Source organism: Protopterus annectens, chromosome 1.part2 (genome assembly GCF_019279795.1).
Source record: "Protopterus annectens isolate FY-2018-M chromosome 1.part2, PAN1.0, whole genome shotgun sequence".
Classification (NCBI taxonomy): domain Eukaryota; kingdom Metazoa; phylum Chordata; order Ceratodontiformes; family Protopteridae; genus Protopterus; species Protopterus annectens.
In genome coordinates, this window is record NC_056727.1 from 1,030,041,515 (window position 1) to 1,030,056,514 (window position 15,000).

The following is a 15,000-nucleotide window of genomic DNA, read 5'->3' on the forward strand; positions in this document are numbered from 1 at the left end:
ACTTACACACAACTGGCACATCCTCTGCTGCTCTATCCTCTTGGATCCACTGCTCCAAGAGTTCCCTTTTATGCCGCTTCAGGTCGGCATAGTGATGCCTGACCTGCACACCAGTTGGGGTATGCCAGTGGCACTGTTGAGGTCATGGGCGAGACAGTCCCAGGCCTCCGCCTTATATTGGGAGCCCTGGTACTGGCTCTGAAGCAGTCTCTGATCATGATCTTTGACAAGGAGTTCTGCCATGACTCTGGACTCCTGGATGCACCAACGCTGTGCCCGAAAGCGCACACTTCTCCCCTTCCTGACATGGTGCCTGCAAGGGTAAGCTACAACCAGTTATGAAATGTATTCCCACCTCTTGGGTTTAAGAAGAGATGATTTCCCACATGTTTCCATGATTGGCTAGTTTTGAAAATGCTAGCCCATGGGAAAACCTGCTTATCTAGGGTTGGCATTGTTTAAACTGGTATACCTCTCAGCACACTGAGTTAGCTAACCTACACATTGCTTACACCTGCTAAGCTGGCCTGTGCAATGCTTAGTGTTGCCTACATTAGACTTTGCATTATAATTTCTTTTTGGCATTGATTTTTTATTCATTACACCTTATATGTATTTCTAGTATCCATGATTCATGTGTACGTACACTGTATGGGGTCCTTGTGTTTTATTGGGGACTTCAACACTCTGTTACAATTACACCTGACTTCTGGGCTTACTGCTGTACTCCAGTTCACATATTTATGTTATTTAGTGGGTTTAGGCATATATGTCTGTATACTGATTCCTTTTGCAGGTTCAGTTTGATTTTACTATGGTGAAGACTTGTTTGCTGATACCTTATTCTTCTGTACTTCTGTGATGGCTTGGTGGATCATTACTGTGACTATGGTGTGTAGGGTCCTGGGATCAAGACCTGCTTGGCTGTTTATTTTGTTGTGGGTAGAACAAGAGCCATTGGCTACAGAGTGATTAAGGTACTTTTGAGCATTTATAAGTGGGCTTGCATGGGTTTGCACGAGAGTAAGCAGTGATAACCTCCGGTTACATATGCTTACAGAGAGTTAGCTTCAGGATTGGTTAACCTGTGTGCACATTGCTTACCCCCGTGCAAAAGGGCTTAAACCCACTTACTAGTGCTTAAATATGCTTACTACTGCTTATTGGTGCTTAAACCTGCTTACTAGTGCTTTATTCATTATGATACTGACACTTCACATATGCATTTACTGCAGTACTCCAGTTCATGACTATATGTTATATAGTGAGTTATGCAACATAAATATTAGTCATAACATGCTTTGCCATGGAAATGAAATGTGCTGCAGTGGGACTCGAACCAGGAATGCCTGCTCGTAAGGTGAATGCTCTGCCCACTACACTATTGCTATGCTGCTGCATTTGCATATATCTTCTTTGTTATCCTCTTCAGCCATTTAAGCTGCATTAACAGTAGCTAAGCGGTGGGCACACCCATGCACCTACGGTTAGCTTTCATCGGATTTTTTAAAAAAAGCTGCACGGGTCTGTTCATTTTATGGCCGTATACTTTTGCTGTTGTACATGAGGGGGACTGTTGGTGGGGATATACGGACACCTGTGAGCTATCTTGCTCATTTCTTCATAGGTTCATAGGTTCATAGATTAGTACTAAGCTAACTGCCCTTATGAGCCATTTTAAGCCTAGCCAATTATTCTGCTGTTCTTCATTGAAGGGGCATGTATATTCTGAGAGCTCTGCTCTCAGACATGCCCCCTGCACTCTTACATGCTCCATGTAAGATTAGGAGCCCAGGCAGTGGGCCTCATTACTATGCATGGCATGCTGGCATCCTGCTCCTAAACGGCCACCTCCGTGCAGGACTAAGCTAGTCCTGCACAGAGGAATAGTAAATCCAGGGGCATATCTCTCATTATATGTTTACATCCTTCCCCTTTACATTGCTTTTTAAAACTTCTCCAAAAATGTTCATTTTCTTTTGCATTCTAAAAAAACAATAGGCTGGGGTTACAATGAGGTGTACATGAGCTGTACATCTTATGGTAATCTTTCCACATTCAGAGACAACACTACCATGGTGTTGTAATGCAAAGACATACAATATTGCAGTGAGCTATCTCCATGGTTATGCTAAATGCAAATAAGGCATTCTGGGAATAGGCATATTCTAATTAGCCATGTGCGCTACCCTAAAATTATATATGGTAAAGCATTTACACGGCTGAGTGATTCAGAGGATCACTCAACTCCATAAATTTTAATGGACGCGCCTGGCTGCTCATGGTAATAAACACAGCCAAAAGCTTATGTTCAACCATTATGATAGATGCAAGTCCAGGGAGATTAGTGGATAGGTAGTTTAGGGCTGTATGTGATTGTGTGTATGTGTGAGTCTGCATATGCAAGTAGATGTGTGAGTGTGTGTCAGCCTGAGAAGTCACAACAATGGGGTTCATGGCGGCAGATTACCTAGATGTGTGTATGTCCTTATATGTGTGTGTCTGTGTAATGAATGTGTGTGTATGGGAGCAGTGGAGGTAGGGGTTCTCATAACTGCGCCCTCCCTTTGGCCAACAATGAATGGGTGGGGGGAACACTAGCCACCAGGGATTATACTTTATAATCATGCCTTAATGACAGTTATAACTGATGTGGTTGGGGAAGAACACTAGCCACCAGGGATTACGCTTTGCAGTCATGCCTTAATAGCACTTATCATAGCGACAGTTGGTGGAATGCTAGACAACAGGAATAACTTTTCACAATAGTGCTTTAATGGCACAAGGGCAAGGGAATGCTAGACACCAAGGATTATTGTTTGCAATCATACTTTTATGGCATTTGCAACACATGTGATAGGGGCACAAGACAAAAGGGTTATTCATAATGTACCATAAAGGCACTTCGAAAATAAATAATACAGATATGGGTTGGGTACAGGGAACACTAGACATGCAGGATACTATCATCAGTGTGCCTTTAAGGCACTAAAATAGATTCAAACCCTGCACCCTCCCACCAAGGACACTGATTCTGTGCACCCCCTCTAGACACTAGGGGAGCATTACATAATAAATACAACTTAAAAAAATAAATTGAAAAGTGAATGAAAAAGGTTTTGACACTTCACCCTGGCACAAAAAAGCAGTATTAACCCACTACATGCTGTGCTTTTTTCTCTTATATACAGTAGCAGAACTAGGACAGGGAGAAAGTAGGCAATTGCCCTGGATGATATGCTCCCTGATAGACCAAGGCTGGGGATATCAGCAAGGGAACCCCCAGTATACGAGGCAGCCGTACAACCAAAACTAGGCTTGGTGGGAACGGAGAATATTGAGTGTGTTTGCACGGACTTGGTGAGAGGTAGTTTGAATGATTTTGAGACATTTGGCAATCTGTCTTCTAGTAAGTCATCTTTTTCAGATTTATTTGATAAATCAGCCAGCAGTTTATTGGATTGCAGCTCAGAAAATGAACTAGTGTTGGAAGAAGAAGGCCTGGACTTGAAGGGAAATGAAAAAAGTCCTGAAATTAGTACTGTAAAGTCTGTCAGCAATAGAACAGGTGACTTTGTTGTGTACAATTACAGTAATGAGTTTTGCAATACTGAACATGTGAAATTGTTGAGCAGGGGACACCATTTTGTACCCTCAGCTAAGGTCAGGATTGATGGCCTTTTAATTGATTTGAAATTATTCTTCTAGAAACTCAACTTCAAGATTTTGTTTCAGGAAGTGGGGGTTGATGTCAGGGTTATTATTAAGAGAAGCAGTATGTTTAACCCCCCTTTGCCCCTTCCTTTGATTATTTTTGAGAAACTTGTAGAGTTTGAGTTCATGGGCCTTGTGAAGAAGGGCTCCTGCAGTGATAGGGGAATTTGAATGCTGTTGAGTCCAGTTTATTGAAATAACTTTCTGGAAACAAACAACTGAGGGTTATGAAACCCGACAAGAGGGTGAGGCAATTATCATGAGTAAGGTGAAATATTTATCAAAAATGACATGTCATGTCAACAATAGTGACATGTATGAAGAGACTTCCATCAACATTATTAACTTGGCATACAAACATATTGATTTTTATTTCCAAGATATGTTGGATGAGGGGGAAATTACACCTGATATTTTTGATTATTTCCAGGTCAGGTACACAGTGGTACCATGTATCTTTGGTATACCAAAGATACACAAGAGCACCACTGATCCACCAATGAGGCCCATTGTTAATGTGAGAAAATCTAAAACCCACTGCATGGGCAAATATGTGGATACTATTTTAAAGGACTGTTTAGGGTCCTTTGACCATATTTGTAGAGATTCCTGGGATTTTCTCATGAAAATGAAAAATGTTGAATTTAATGAACATTGTGTTTTTGTTACAATTGATGTGGTTGAACTCTTCAATACCATTCCACATTATGTGGGATTAGAATTGTTTCATGTCTTCTTGTGTGAGTGTACTAGCCTGGATAATAACACTGTTAATGTTCTTGTTCTGTGCATGGAATTGGTATTAAAGTATAACTTTGTCTATCTGAAAGGTCAGTACTATAGACAAAGAAAAGGGGATGCAATGGGGGCTTCATGTGCCCCCACTTTTGCAAATATTGTATTGTTACAATGGGAGAGACACATTTTATTCCCACATTTTGAGAGAACACCTTGGAATTTGTATCTCCCATTTTTGGATGGCATTTTTATTGTGTGGAATAGTGAAGTGAGTGAAAATGAGGGGTTTATTAAGTTTATAAATGCATCTACCCATTTTATGAGCTTCACTTATCAATGCAACCCCTTTAATATGAATTATTTAGATGTTGCCATGTCCAAGGATATACAGAACAAAAGATGGGTTACCACCATATATGAGAAACCAACCTACAGCAACAGTATATTACATTTTGAAAGTAGCCACCCCTCCCATCAAAAATTTGGTATCATCAAGGGGCAATACATCCATCTAGCCCGTATGGTTTCAAGTTGGGAAACCTTTAACAAGGAATGTGAGAAAATAGGACACATATTTTCTAGCAGAGGGTACCCTACTAAGATGGTCATGCAGCTGTGTAGGGATACAACAGTCAAAAGGCAAATGAGAGAGATTATTCCCTTTATTTGTTACCATGAAGTTTCAGGGAGCAATTCTTTCAGGAGAGGTGGTACAAATAGTAGGTTGGATTTACAAGAAGCTTTTATTATACAATAGTGCAATGAGGCTGCCCACATTAGAAACATTATTTACAAATATTGGCACATTTTTCCCATTTTAACTAAATGAGTATGGTGGCAAACCAAAAACCCCAAATCATATCTAGGAGAGGAAAAACCTTAAAGAATCATTTGGAACAGGGCACTTTTGACCATGGATTGGAGTTTACAAATAAAAAATGGGGAACTTATAGGTGTGGCAATTGTGCTCAATGCAAAATGGTCTTTGAAGGAGATTGTGTCACAGTGAATCATTTTAACATTTTTTTCAAAGATTCACAGTAATTGTAACTTGGTGGGGGTTCTATATGTCACCAGATGCTGAAAATGTGAATGTTTCTATGTGGGAAAACCTAAGAGAAAGTTCAAGGAGTGTATGAATGAGCATGGATTGGACATCAGGATGGGGGATATAAAAAATGCATTGGCCAAGCACATTAGTGAGCATAAGTACCACAGCTTCAGTTTCTTTGTTTTGGAACGTTTACAAAGGGACCTCAGGTGGGGACCCTGGGAAGATCCGTTAGAAACCAAGGAGCTGAGGTGGCAACTGAGGCTCAAGTGCTACCCCCCCCCCAGGTTTGAAAGAAAGTAACTCTATAGTTAGCATTTTAAACTTGAAATCATATGTGGTATGATTCATAGGTTCATATGTTCATAGGTAGATACTAGGCTATCGGCCCTAGGGCCTATACAAGCCACCCCAAAAAGGTACCCTGGCTTTTATCACCCAAGAAAATTATTTTCCTGTGCCACTGTCAAGCAGAGCCACAGAAGTGTTCCCGGGGGTGAATTTCCTATTTCTTATCCAAACATCAATATTTTTCTTGAAGAGTGCTCATGAGGAGCTTTGTTTGATATAGATAGGTAGTTTATTCCAGAGTATGGGAAGTCTCTGGACAGGAATCTATCCCTCCAGCATGTTCTATTTATTGTGGTGACACGGTTTAGGTCCCTAGAACGTGTAGCTCAGAGGGATTGGGATTTCTTTAAGTGGAGCATGTCCAATAGCTCTGGGTTTGACATAGCTTTGTATGTTAGGCAGAGATCACCTCTGCGTAGGCGATATGCGACAGAGTAAAGCTGGAGTTTTTTGAGACGGTCTGTGTAGGTCATCTGTTTGAGGCCGGTAATCCTCATTGTGTGGTATTTCTGTGGCCTTTCCAGTTGTTGTAGATGTCTTGTGAGGTACATACCAAAAGGGGAGTTGTACTCTATAACGGGTCTAATGAGTGATGGGTAGAGGGGAACAATTACCTCTTTTTTTTCTGGATGAGAATCCTTTTGTGATGAGGTGTGCCATGTAGAAGGATTTCCTGACTACTGTGGCAATGTGATTATCAAAGGAGAGACTACTGTCCATCTGTGTCCCAAGGTCTCTTATCACACTTCCGGTGTTAAGTAGACTATCACCTATGTGGTAGCTCATGGGTACAGAGTTTTTACCAAAGGGGATGACAATGCACTTTTTGTCATTGAGCTTGAGGCCATGGAATTTCCACATATATTTCTTAGGCTAAAAACCTGTTTTAATATGTATATATGTTATTTGCTTACTTTTATGAAAATTATTTTTATGAATTTTATACATTTGAATTAGTTTTGATATAAATATATTAATATATATTATTAACATCAAATGAGTCTCAAGTGTTTGATGGGTCATATTTCATATCACATTTTTAACAGTCATAGTATGGGTTAATGTATTTGTTATTTTCATTAGTTAGGGTTTTAAGGGTGGGGTATTTAAGAGTGCTGAATGTGTTTAGTGTTATGATTCTGATGAAGTACTTATAAGAAAGCGCTTAATCTTTGTTCTTGTGGACAAAGAAATTATTTGGAAATTTACTACAGTGTTGCTGTTTTCTGTTCCTGGATCCATTATGTTCCTGTGTGGTTTGTGCCTTCTACGTGCTTTTGTGTTTGATCCTGAATGCTATTTAATGCATAATGACTTTTAAAAGCTGGCATTGCATTTATGGTCAAACCTGAGCAGTGTTGCACTCTGTACATGGTCTAAACTGTCACAACTGTTAGCAAAAATAGTTGCTTAACAGAAAACTTGCTACAGTTTAAAATTATTTCTTTTCTTTCTTGAGCTCTGTAGTGCTCCATGTGTTGTATAAGCTAACTGAAGCTTGCCACATTGCAGCAATCAGTTTGCTATAGTTTAAAAATAAAAAAATATATATATTTTTTTTAAGTGAAACTTGTGCACTACAGCACTCCTCTGTGTGGGGTATCAACTGTTGCAGCTGCTTGCTTGTTGCAGTTTAGTATATATATATATATATATATATATATATATATATATATATACACACACACACACATATATATATATATCTATACACACATACACACACACACACACACACACACACACACACACACACACACACACACACACATATATATATATATATATATATAAATATTTATACATGATATGTGTGTGTGTATGGATTCACTTTATAATCTGAAAATACTGAAATATCGAATTTCAGTATTTCGAGAATATAAAGCCAAAAAACAAAAAAAAATGAAAACCAAAACCTCGAAACCCCAAACCATGACCGTTAAAGCACACATACAAACACAAGTATACCTACCTCCACACAACAACACAAACACACACACACCCTTACTGTAAGCAGGTGGGCAAGCTCCCCCTGCACTCCCCATGTGGGAGGCTGTGCCCATCACACCCCCCCCCTACTTATATATACTAAGTCCGAGGTCACACTAAACACCAACACACACAAAACCCACTGACATACATTCCACATCCTCGTCACACAAACACAAATCACACTGTCAACACTGACACACTCACACTCTCATCTACGTACCCTAACCCATACCTAACACTCCCAGACACACTCACAAACCCTCCCCAAAACCCTTAAAAACACCACATTTACCTAACGCACCGTCAATACAGTGGGTTATACATTTCTGGGTTTGATGTTCTGCAGTTTTGCTCATCTGCATATTTGACACTTTGATCTCAAGATACTGAAATTCGACGTTTCTGTATTTCTTTGTTCCAAAGTGCTTCTGTATATATATATATATATATATATATATATATATATATATATGTAGGTTGAAGTGCCAGAAGAAGGAGTGGATTCTTCGAATTATCACGGAAATGATAAACAATAACATTGACAACCTACAGAAAATAATCTTACATCAATGTGGATTTGTTAAGGGAAGGTCATACCTACTAAACCTGGTAGACTTTTTGAGAGGGTCACCAAAGCAATAGACAAGAGTATAACAGTGCATAATGTGTACCTTTACCTGTCTAAGGTATTCAATACAATACCTCACTCAGGATTTGTTGACTAGCTCTCTGAGCTATGCATAAATCTTTACATAACTCACTGGATAACTGTATGGCTCACAGAAAGGACCCATAAAATCAGGATTGTTGATACTACTTCCATTAAGAGTTCATTCACCAGTGAAGCTCCTCACTGGGTTCATTCCAGAAGTCAGGGTTGATGTTCAAGGCCTCAAGCTCGACACATTCACAGATAACTGTAAATTAGGAGCTACTATAGATGCCCCCCAAGATATTAGCATCTTGCAAGTGGGTTTAAAAGAGATTAATGACTGGTGTCAAAGCCATGGTCTAAAACCCAATGCCAAAAAATGCATTATAATGCCCCTTGGAAAACTGTCAACCCAAGTTAATTACTCCATTGATAAAACACCCCCCAAATGTTGACTCAGTACTAAGTGATCCAGCAAAATATGTCGACAGCAATCTGGCCTTTGAACAACATGTAGGTAAGATAATAAGAAAATCATTCAATGCTGTCCAACTTACAGATATTGGTATAGCGAGGAAGTTATAGTATGACTCTACTCATCTTTTATCAGACCTATCATTGAATACAATGCACCCTTTGGCATGCATCTAATCAGATATTTGCAACAGCTGGAATACTCACAAAGATTTCTGACCAGGAAAATTCAGTTCATGAACAGCCAGTCCTACACTGATTGTCTAAGGCTCTGTCTCTGTATTCAGTCTCCTACAGGCTGCTGACAGAGGATCTTTGTTAGGCATACAGGGCTTCCTCATACCCAGGACTAATGGATCTATTGCACATGTGCAAAAGAAAGAGCACCAGAAACACTAGATCCAGGGATCTGAACTTCACTTGTGACATAAACAGAACATGATGGAGAGACTGACAGGTGCCCCAAAGGATCCCTGCATTATGAAATAGGCTTCCATCCATGTAAAACAGAGTTCATCACTAACTCTGTTCAAATAGAACCTTAACAAATGGATTCCAATGGTGCAAATGAATTCTCTCTCCATTTCATTCAGAATTTTTCGTGGAAAGTAAAAGTTTCAAAAGTGTCCTCACAAAGTCTTTTGTTCCTAAGTGTATTAACATTGTTATATCCTGTACTTTATACCCCAAAGGTAAAAGAATACTGTGCATAACTTCATACCAGTTAAACGTATCACTGTTCTTTGTTTTGATTCTTAGCAGTAGTCCTCCCTTCTGGTTTTGTTGCCCTTGCCTCAGTCTATCTTCAGACACAGCATCTTTCTTTCCTTTGTGTACCATTTTTGCATATAATTTTTTTTTTACTGCTCACAGCAAAACTTTGTTGCAGGGTCATGCTTTTAAAACCAGCTACTCTGCTGACTAAGTATACTCCAAGCTGCTGTTTGCATATTCTGGTAATCTAGTTCCTGTTCCCAATTGATCTGACAGTGCCTCTGCTGTTACTTCTCCTTGCATGTGATCTATCTTAGTACTCTAACTTATTTCCTCATCGACATTCAGTTCATCTTGATTTAGCATCTTCGTCAACACTGTGGTTTCCAGACTTCTTTTTTCTAATTCTGTAATGACAGTCTTCTGTCTTATAAAATCTGTTTTCTATAATTCAATATTCTGCAACAGTCTTAACAACAGGAGTAAAACCAGGTCCTCCAGAAAAAAACACACCACCCTGGTGGACTGTAATTATAAATAAGTTATATGACAAAAGAAAGAAACTGATATCTAATAACAAGAAGGAACTTACTCAACAGATGAAGAATACCCTCCATAGCTTGAACAAGCAAGTCAGATATCATGTAAAGTTCTTTAAGGCTAGTTATGAGACTTAATTAGGACCCCTAGCTAAAGACAATCATAAGGCATTCTAGAACTACATCTAAAGCCTAAAAGGAAATGCCTAGCTGTGTGCTGAGCGTATAGTAGATGGTACCACTCACATGGAACCTGAGGAAATTGCCAACCTGCTAGCTGACAGATTTGGCAATAACTTCACCCCCCCATCCCCATCAGCCATACGCCAAAGCATGCCTGACACCATTCTACTACTGAGTATCCCCAAAGAGCAGATCATGCAAGCACTCTCCAAGGCCCAAATCACGGCCTCTATGGGACCAAATAACATCCCAGGTTGCTTACTAAACAATCTAAAACAAGACCTAGCAGAACCACTTGGCACACTCTCCTTAATCATAGCCTGAACACTGGCTTTGTTCTGGCAGAGTGGAAAACAGCAACAGTAATCCCCTTACACAAAGGGGATCCATCAACTGACCCAGGAAACTATTGGCCCATAAGTCTAACCAGCCTTATCTGCAAGACCATTGGTAGACTCATCATGGACCTTATCAACAAGGACACAGACAATCTTCAAACTTTTGATCTGACCTAGTTTGGTTTTGTCAAGGGTAGATCTTGCTTATTAAACCTTATAGACTTTGTTGAGAATTTCACCAAAGCCCTGGGTAAAGGCAAAGCAGTACATACCACCTATCTTGATTTAGCCAAGGCTTTTGACACAATACCAATCTCATGGATCATTGAGAAACTCTCCCATCTGGGGATTAACCCATACATCACTAGATGGGTAGCCAATTGGCTCACTGATAGAATGCACACTGTTAAAGATTGCCATTTCTCTGGAATAAGCTTCACTTTACGTGAAGCAGAGCTCTTCAATGACCCTATTTAAGCTCAACCTTGACAACTGGATGGTCACTTAGGATACACAGGTTTTTACATGGTTAGACTTCTAAAGGCCCTAGGGCCATTAGGCTAGTAACCTCCTATGAACCTAGAAACCTATGAAGAGTCCACTCAGTACATGCCTTCTCCTTTGCTATTGCATCTTGGAAAAACATTACCATAGATGGAGCTCTGTGCTGCCACCCTGTGGCCAAAGAAGAGTATGGGAAGTTCCCAGCATACCTCTCAACTGACCAAATTTTCAAATAATGCCCAGATTTTTGCCTCATAGTTTTGTTTTGTTCCTCATAAAATGTGCGGTTTCCTTGCAAATCATTGTGGATTGAAGTCACTAAATAATGGCATACTTTTGAGTTTCAGACTTTATATCCTTCAGAAAGTGCATAGTAACAAAAGTATAATTACTCTAGCAACTTTCTAAGTTTATAAGAGCAATATTTAAAATCTGTCCCTATTTCTGGGCCTTTGTCCCCCCCATTATTGTAGGTTTGTCCAGATTTCTTGCACTAAGAGGTGGAAATTTCCTCTAGTCAGTATGAACGTCAGTTCTGGTCTCCCCTGAAAAGAAACCATTGGCCTAGTAAGTGTAATGTGGTAAAAAAAAATGTCAGTATAGTAAATAAATAAACAACTGTAATGAATAAGGCAGATATAGGAAAGATGGTACCTGAAAGATATTCTTCCAGAGTGCATGGTTTTGTAACAAAAGCTTTTCCTGAATGTCATTAGTAGATGTGGAGCAAATTCATGCAGTAAATTGTGAAGTAGGTCACCTGGAAGAAAAGGTCATCATTCTGAGGAAACTCAGCTTGATTACTTCATAGCACTACACAAAAATTATATGGATTGTAATATTTGTGCAGAGCTTTATTGACTCCATTTGACTTGCACAGTTATTTCTATTTCCTGACAGATAGAAGTGTGAAAATAGGGAGAAAGGTCCATAGTATATCTTCAGGATATGCTGTAGAATAACAGAGTCTGATTCAGTATTGAAACGTCATCTTGGATCTAATAGGGCATTGTTCTCTCTGTTCTCTTCACAGAGTATCATGGCTTTAGTTTATTTATGATTATGCTGACTACTGCCAGGAAATCCATTGCAAAGTGTTAGAGATGCTAAGCTTCTCTCACTTTAAGTACTACTAGTTGACAGTACTTGCGGGAGCATAAGCTGGGAAAATTAGGGAATACAACTACTGGCTAACATTAAAACGGATCATGCATTGAAACATAAAGGAAGATTTAAGCTGAGGCGTCATGTCTATCTGATAGGGTGGGGCAGTGTGACATCACTAAAGTGACATTCATGTGTTTAAAGAAACGGTGATATTCTTTATCTGTTTTTAAGGCCATGCAGAACACTGACATAAAATTATGCTGCATAAATATGTTCAATTATTATTTGTCTGTTTCATCGTAATCATTTACTGTATCTACAGGATTTTTTTATAGAGTAGAAGTGCTAACGAAACTTTCTCTTGAAATTACAGCTGAGTACTGGTAATTTTTGTTTATATTTTGAGATGAAAAATAGACTTTGCAGTGAAATGTTAGGACTTACAAGTGCCAAAACTCCAAAAATACATGCCAAAAATACAGGAGAAGGGCAGATACCAAATGTAACTCTTTTTCATTAAACTTCTGTTTTTTGTAGAAGGGCTTGGCACCTTGCATCCTCTGATATGGAGTGCAAGTCCACTACACACCTCAAACTTATATGCCAACTCTGAGATCACCATACCTGGGAACAGATGGAATATTCTAAAAAAATGACAATCACGGATTAAATATATGCAAGTCCATATCTTTGGTAATTTCACCTTCACATTCCAGGACTCAGTATTGCAAGTATTAACAATTTAAATGAGTACCAAGAAATAAGGGATTCCATGTGAGAATGAGGCAATCTGTGCTTTGAATTTTATTAGCAGAATATCAGATTAATATGTCGTGTCAAAACTATACCCAGAATCATGTATGTGAAAATGGAATCTTTATATTACAGATTCTAATAATATTTTCTTTATATTTCCACTTTTTATAAATCTTTATGTTTTCTGTTGCAGTCAATTATACATTAAACACGTTTTGATATACTAGAATGCATCACACCTTACATATATGGAAATGTGTATAATAACTGTTTAAAAGTATGAAGCAAACTTACAGTAGTGTATGTTTGTAGGGAAGCACTGTATCAAGATAATTTATAAAATAAATGTTTCTGTTAGAGCTTAAAACACTTATGCAGAAAAAAGGAATGGAATGCAATATTCCAAAGATTTTTTTTTTTACTTTACATAGAATAAACCAAATATGTTAACGTGTTATGCAGAAATTGAGAAATGCTGAAGTACAAGGATTACATACCAAGCCGGGGTGTTGGAGAGCACAACATGCTACGTGCATAAGGTAATACAGTTACATGCTTGAAAACTTTTCCAAATTGTCTAACTGCTGAGATCAGCATAATTCCCGCAGCTTAAATAAAAAAATGACCGTATATTTCAACAGATATCAATGATCAGTAATGAAACAAAAACTCTGAATTTCTGTAGATCTCACATTGCACCAGTATATTTTATTTAGACACAAGAGATAATAGTAGTTTCTGCATATGTAAGTGTACTACAGACAAGATTCAAATGCTTGTATACAAAAGATGAAGGACAAGACATACATATAACACAACTAATTATACCTTTTAAATAACTGTAAAGACAACATATATTTGTCTGCAGACATTACTTTCATTGTTGAACTTGACAGTGTTTGAGCCATGCAGTTAAATCTTGAATAGACATGACTGACCCCAAGAAACTGAAAGTTAAATACCTAGAAACTGGATTTTAAGGGTTATGCAAGTGGAATATGATGACAAAGTTTGATATACAGATATATAGAGAGCAAGACAGATATATAGATAGACAGTATTATACTCAGGGACACAAGCATAAAGTTTTTCTCAACCAGATATGCAAATCTTCATTAGTATCGATTAGACATTTAAAATTGATGGAATATACAGAAGAGGCTAGTGCCATTACATAGCATTAATTATCACAAGTCAATATTTTTAGTTTAACATTTATTCCAACTTTATATGCACCCTCATTATATGAAACTAGGACAGAATTAAAAAAAAACTGACATACAATAATAAATGTCATATATCATATTACCCTTTGCAAATATGCTCTTCATTATATGCTCAAACATGAAAGATCCCTGTGCAATCATTTGCTAAAGTAAATCTAAATAAGCCTTAACGGTGACTTATTTCCAGAAGCAGTGAATAAAATAATAGGTTTATTCAGAGCTTTAATGGACTATATTACCAATACCTTTATCAAACTTTTCATTGTATACTATGTCAAAGAATAGAAACTCTACTTACTTAAGCATAAAAGATCAAATTAAATGGATCTGATGAAAAAGCAACATTTTGAAAGGCTTGTGTCATGTAACTGAACATCAGAGATAATTGCATTTCTCTGAGTATGCCTTGTGCTATGATTAATAGTATAACTTTCTATTAGACCATAAATGAATATCTCTGAATATAAAACTAACTTATGATGAAAGACAAGCAAAATCAAATCTCTGCCTCTCTTGGATTGTTGGTGGAAGAAAGTTGCTGGTTGATTTTATTGTTAAAAACTGAACACTGACAGCAACATACTGCATCATATCTTTTTTAGATAAAGAAAAATACATAAAACAGAAAAAAAAAACAGGGTTATCAGGATGAATGTTGAGT